The 7369-nt window shown below is 30.8% G+C and overlaps 1 long non-coding RNA gene across 1 annotated transcript; it reads right to left on the bottom strand.

Moving 5' to 3' along the window:
* Positions 1 to 917: 917 nt before the first annotated feature.
* On the bottom strand, positions 918 to 4866 carry LOC148788551 (uncharacterized). Its single transcript, XR_016065103.1, has 3 exons — positions 4562 to 4866; positions 4137 to 4202; positions 918 to 1189 (listed from the first exon to the last, which is right to left on the bottom strand). It is a non-coding gene; the product is annotated as an uncharacterized LOC148788551 (long non-coding RNA).
* Between the last annotated feature and the right edge of the window lie 2503 nt (positions 4867 to 7369).

Below are 7369 nucleotides of genomic sequence, written 5' to 3' on the forward strand. Positions count from 1 at the left end.
TTGATTTTCATCATAATATACTAGAGGGCACAATAAAATTTAAAATGAATAGCGTATGAGTAACACGTAAATACTAATCCAAACTTGGAAAAATAAAAATATAATATAGAATAAATATCCTCAATTTTAATAAATGAAAAGTATTGTTGAAAAATTTAAATTAAGTCGCTTCCGAATAACTGATTTATTTGAGTATTAATATTAGATAATTATTTTTAATTTTTTCCATAATATAAAGGATGCGTATCATTTTCAGAATTCTAATAAAATATAACTTATGATTAAATATAAAATAGTGAGAATCTCTCAAGTGTTTATTCCAATTGCAAGAAAACATTCATATCCTTATTGGAGCATATTTTCATATTGTACTCTTATTGAGTTATATTGTTAATCTTTTATTAAATGGAACTTCTCCAAAATAAGGAGCTTTAACTAATTATTTTTATTTTACTATTGAATTTGTGAATATTACTATTTTTATTTTCATATTAACTGACTTGATTCAAAATAATGAAATATAATCATGGGTGAATACGAAATACAAAATTTTAATTTTTAAAAATATATTCTATTGACTAGTATCAATTAAATTTAAAAAGCGAATTACAAATAATAGAAGTAAATAATTTCTTTATCAATTACAATCATTATTATCAATTTGTTTTGATGACAGAAACATAAATAATATCACAAATTTAATATATTTTATGACTAGCTATAATAAAGAGTTTTCTTTTCTTTTATTTGTTTTTTGTTTGGCAGTGTTTTTTGCGTATTGTTAATAGAGTTCAAAAGTGTTCCAATTGTAAGTAGAGTAGTGGTAGAAGTATATAAAAAAAATGCCCAACAAACAGTCCATTTGAGTTTCAATGATGTACCAATTTGTGTATAATGTTGAGTTGATCTTATTTTGATATGCTTTGGAAGTTAATCAAGCAATAAATATAAAGCTACAAATTGATTTTGAATCAAAATTTTCATTTCTTTGGTTAAGAAACAAGTCAAACCCGTTGGAACCGGCAATAATTTTTCACATAGTACAAAGAAGGCCAAATTCTTCGAGCTCATACTTCCAACTACTTGAACCCGATCGGCATGAAAACTGGTGCAAAAGGTTCACACTCCAAATCAGCGAGTGGACATGAAAACTAGTGCAAGATCATCTTCACCGATATTAAGTTGTTAACTGAAAGAACAAACAAGTGCAGAATCAACAATTAAAGAGAAAAACATGCAATATAATGACATGCAATAACAACTTACATAAATAACATCTTCTCTCTAAGAACTATGCGAGAATTTAAAAGGTTGAAATAGAAAATTCAAACACTCAACTGTTTCATATTGGCTACTTAAAAAAGAGTGCAACTTTGACATCATATACAACCACATGATAACCTATATATCTATCTATTCGTCTCTGCCATTTTTCTAGCCAAAAAAGCAACATTTGTCCTCATCAATTTCTTCTTTATCAATTTTTTCCATATTTAGAAATCAAATAAAGTTGAAACCATTGCAATTTGCTCTGTATAATTCAAACCCAAAAGTGTCTGATTTCTATGAAAGTCTCACGTTCAACATTCTAATTTGGAAGGGATAGAATCACGAATTTTGAGACCGCTTTAAATATGACGGGCGCAGGACAGTTTGTATTTGAGGCCTAAATGAGAAATAACCCTCCATTATTTTTGTTGGTTTATTCTCGATTTATTCATTGTGTTAGGTTGTTTTCTCATGTTGCTTTCTAAAAACTTTTTGTCTGTCATACATTTAAGATTCTTGTACAAATTTTACAAAAATACCATATTTGTTCATATCATCGACATCTTAACTTTGCAGGTATATCTAAGAATTGGTGGAAATTCTATAGCATACAATCACAAATTAGTTCATTCGTGAACTTCAAAAATAAAATATCATATGCTAAACTGCATAACGGTTCTAGATGCCAATCTCATTATTCGTTTTAAAATTAATGGTAAAAATTTCTTAAAAGAATTTTCAACACATCTTGACAAGTGTCAGCAGAATAATCACTTATCAAAAAGAAAAGTTAATAATGTACTTTCTTGGAAATCTAAACAAATATGGTGATGAACGCTATTTGACCAGAAACAATAAACTGAATGCTTTTCAAAATGTTTCAAAAATTGTTTCAAGGTCTGTTGCTTTTTTATGAAAATAAAATTCATCAACGAATTTCACTTAAAGTCCAAAACATACAAATTTTCATGCTTTCATCCAAAAACAATTAAATGAATTCATCTATTGCTAATGAAATTATTTTGTTAATTAGTCTTCAGTATTTGTAAGTGCACTTCAAGCTGATTTTGAAAATATGAATTTAATGTAAAACACTTGACAAGAAAAATAAATTTTTAAGTAAAAGATAAAAATCGATTTTGAGAACATGAATTGATAACAGAAGAACACTCGACAAGGAAAACAAATCTTTGAGTGGAAAAAAACTAATTTTCAATAATATTATTTAAAAATAGAAATTAAAAAGTTCTTCAAACACTATTTAAGTTAAAAAAATTATGTGTTCCTCAAAAACATTTATCAACTCATGAAATTTCAATACTCACAAAAGATTTACCAAGTCCTCTTGAAAAGGAATTTTAAATTGGCATCTAGACAACCGTTTGGCATTTTAGCATAGAATTAAATCCTCAAAGTTCACAAATAAAATAATTCATGATTGTATGATATAGATTTTTCAACAAATTATTCTATGATATACCTGCAAAAATAAGAGGCTAATAACATGAACCAATATGGATTTTGCAAATCCATACAAGAATATCAAATGTATTAAAAACAAAAAATTTAAAGGCAAGCACATGAAAAGAAAACCCAACACAATAAATGCACCAAGAATAAATTTACAAAAAAGAGAAGAGGGTTTATTCTCAAATTTAGGTCCCAACCCTATCCTTGCATCCATCACATTTGGAGCAGCGTCAAAAATCCATAATTCCTTTCTTTCCAAATGAGAATGGTGATTGTGTGGCTTTTCAAAGAAATCAAAGCTTGGGTTCGAATTATACAAAGTGTAAAAATCAATGGTTCAACATTCTTGATTCCGAAATATGGAAGAAAATTTGACAAAAAAGAATTAATAGGGGCACCAGTTACTTTTTAGTTAGAAACTTGAAGAGAGGAATATCAAGATAAGTAGGCTACCATTAGGTTCTAAAATGTCGTAAAGAAGCACACTTTAGCAGCCAACATATGTCGAGCATTTAAATCCTACTTAACCTTTTGATTCCCACACAATCCTTATGGAGACGAGGTTATATATCTACTTTGCACGAAATTGGCAACGCAAATTCAAATTCTAGTCATCTCTCTTGTAAAAGACAAGTATGAATCACATATACGAACTGACGTGCTTCACTTGTAGAATTAAATGAATGCATGTTACACGTATAACTGAAAAATGATATATCAAGTATATGGTGTTTTATAGTTGTATGCTACATGTGTTGAGGCTAAAGAAATCACATGGCGCAGTTCAAAAAGTGAAGAAGTTAAATTAGCAAGATGCCAAAAGAATAAAGTGATCAAACAACACATGTTTATTAATGGTTTCCAGGGCCCTTAAACAGAAACAGAATGTTGATGAATCTCATAAACATGAAGAATAAGATATATATTAAACAATCAAGCAGGCATATGCAAGACCCTTGGCAAAACTAGGAATTTATAACTTGAGCATGATAATCGTACAGAAAGATGAGGACTCTTCCCACCATCATCATCTCATTGTCGAAAAGTTCAGGGATACATCGTAGAACTAAGGTAAGATTACAGCAGCAAGAAAACAATTATGATTATAACAAAACTAACTAAGAGAATTATTGGAAACCAAAGAAAACTTCATAATGAGGGTGTTTGTAATCATGACTTTCAAGAACAGAAACCAAAACTGGCAAAAAGAGCCACGTAGATACAGCCAAAAGATGGCTTATATGCACAATAGATAACAAAGCAAACAAGATACAAACAGGCTAAATCCACAACAAACAACACTTGTCATAATATCATTACCCACATGTGGAATTCAAAAACCTTAAATTTCTTGAATCTTTGAATGGAAAGGAAAAGGGCCTTGTTATTTGTCATACCTCAGGTCTATGGTAATTGATCGGAGAAAACAAAGTAAACGAACCTTTTGTTGGGTACTCCAAAATCTGCATCCATACGTTAAGAAAGAATGAAATAAGCATAAAAATTCCAATGGTTTGTTTGGAAGTCCTACCATCCCTCAGTTGTTTCCCAGCAAATAACAGTTACCCATAATGCACACATTAGCTATGGGACGAAGAAAACCAAAACTGTTTGTTTCTTGAAATTCATGACAAAAACATGGACTTGTCGAATCTTTTGAGTTGAAGAATCCATGATTTCTTGACAGAAACCTTAAATTTCTTGAATCTTTGAGTTCAAAATACTTGACAAAAACCTTAAATTTCTTGAAAGGAAAAGGGCCTTGTTATTTGTCATACCTCAGGTCTATGGTAATTGATCGGAGAAAACAAAGTAAACGAACCTTTTGTTGGGTACTCCAAAATCTGCATCCATACGTTAAGAAAGAATGAAATAAGCATAAAAATTCCGGTACGCAAACCCAACTCCAATGGTTTGTTTGGACTCTAAGCACAAGTCGTTCTTCACGAACCTCCTCTATCCCGACTGCCGAGTCCCCTGCCTTGAAGAGATAATCACACTCTTCGTCGTCATGATAGACGGATGGAACTAAACAGAAATCAAATATATATGTGTGAGTGTTTGATGTGTGTAGAAGTTGAGAGTAAACAAGAAGATGAAAGAAAGATGCAGAAGATAATTTCAAGATTTAAGAAGAAGGGCAGTATATATACAGAGCCCAACTGCACCTAATCTTAATCTCTTCCCAACGGCTAGTTGGGTATTCTGGCAAAGAAGAAGCGCGATAGCAACTTTACAAGACAGAGTTGCCAGTTAAATAAAAACAACTAATAAAAGTGTTAGTCGTTTTCTTCTTCTTCTTCTTCTGCACTGCCTACCATTTGTTGATTCCATTATTTTATTAATTTTAGTGTATTTATTTATTAATAATATTTTTATTTAACTTAATTTAATAAATATATTAATTGAAAACATTGAATTTGTACAATCTTGTAACAAATTTAATAAAATAGGTTCATTGAGTTCTAAAATTATTAATTAATTTTGTATGTACATCAATTAAAATCCAAATATTTTATCTATATATTTATATATCTTGTCTACATTTTATATATAAATACATACAAATATACTATTTTAAGAGTATGAGCATCACATATTTATATTCCTTATAAACAAAAATATAGGTGTACAAAAAGTCACTAAAACATTAAATTAGTATACCAATTTTATTTTATATGTAATAAAAGAATATAGAGACTAAATATATTCAATTAAATTCACGTGGGATTAATAATTATTCTATCTAATTTTTCAGTGAGTTAAATAAGTTGATAATTAACATAAATGATCTAATACTTTTAACTAAAAATAATATAACCAGAAGAGCACAACAAAGATCATTACGATTCGACAATGTGTAATTTATTGAGGAGTACAAGTTTAATTAATTATGTTGATATAATTACTTTTATAATTTAAACTTTAAAATATGACAAAATTAGATTTTATATATTTATTGCATTGGACAAAATCGAACAACTTCTTATATGTATTATAATACTTTATAATATTATGTCAAATATCAATGTAATTATTCTAAAGCAAAATAATTTTGATATAAAATAAAATACACGACTACAAAGATATTCATTGATACAGCCCAAGAACATGGTCCAATGAGGATGATTGGCCCAAGACCTGCACTTAGCCACCCCCACGCGGCATATGCTTGGTTTTTTCAAGTGTACCTCTTCTCCAGCATGGGAGACACAATGCAAGGCACGTCCCCTCAAAGCCCTGGACTTCCTGGAGGCTAGGGCTCCCTAGTGGCTACGAGTTCTCTCTAGTGAAGCGTCTCCCCAACTCGGAAATATATATTCAAAAGTAAACCTATATGAAGCCGCATCCTCCGCGCTCCCAACTTAGTAAGCGCTAAATTGTTTCATCCATCTTGATTTACTTTTATAATATAATTGGGCCCAACAGTCATTTTACGTTTCTTGAACCTCACTGAAAAAAGTCTAACCAATGGATATATTTCATTGAATTTCACTGTAACACATTGTAAAGCCCAGCACATTTTGTAAAATCAATGGAAAAGTTTGAGCACTATATGAAAAGCACCTTGACGTGGCTTATATCATGAAATGCTATACAATTCTTGGTTAGTACTTTCACTAGGAGAAAAACCAGATCCACAAAACCAGTGACGTAACTTATAACATGAAATGATATCTAACTGCATTACTCATGCTAGGCACCTTGACCAAAAGAGTATAGTCACACAAACCTTAACTCAAATATGTGGGTAACAGGATACGTAATTATGTTTGCTAGTTGAGGTGGAAACCACTCCATCACCTCCATTTAGTGGAACACTTAAAGTAAATATTTGCGTTCACCTGGACAACTGCTTTTTTATTTTTATTTTTTTTTTGCCCAGTAATTTTAAAGAGCATAACTGATTCTCATTCTGGAGTCACTAATAGAATTAATTATACATTTCAATGATTTTCCAGTACCTTGACGAAATCTGGTGCTATAACTAAGCAGATGGTTAGTTAAAGAAAGCATCAAATCTTGAAGTGGACTGAACTACAGATGATCAATTCAAGATTCCAAGAAAAAAACAAGATTTCATAAATCATTAAGCAATGCTACATGCACATCAAGAAAAACCAAACACATAAACAAATAAGGTTAACTACCATCTGGCAATAACTTCTATTAGATCAGAAACTTCAGTGTCGCCGCTTCGATCAGCCTCCATTACTCAAAAGACAACATTTGAGTATTGCGTCGCCGCCATGATCAATCATGCCGGAACACCTATACGAAGCCGCATCCTCCGCGCTCCTAACTTATGAGGCACTAAATCTGTTTCATCCATCTTGATTTACTTTTTAATATAATTGCGCCTAACGGTCATATTCCATTTCTTAAACCTCGCTGAAAGAGTCCAACGGTTAAATTATGTTGAAAACACGTTATAAGGCTCAACAAACGGATATATTTTTTCCGAATCTCATTGTAACACACTATAAGGCCCAACAATGTCATAACCATATTGGAGCTCCTCTAACGATAGCTGCAACACAATCCCAGCTGTATTACACCAACGGCTACAAAAGGAAGAAGGGTCTCATAATTTATTTGTTGATTTCATTCCTTGTGTCTAATCATCTGG

Source organism: Sesamum indicum, linkage group LG4 (assembly GCF_026168435.1).
Source record: "Sesamum indicum cultivar Baizhima isolate 11 linkage group LG4, ASM2616843v1, whole genome shotgun sequence".
NCBI lineage: Eukaryota > Viridiplantae > Streptophyta > Magnoliopsida > Lamiales > Pedaliaceae > Sesamum > Sesamum indicum.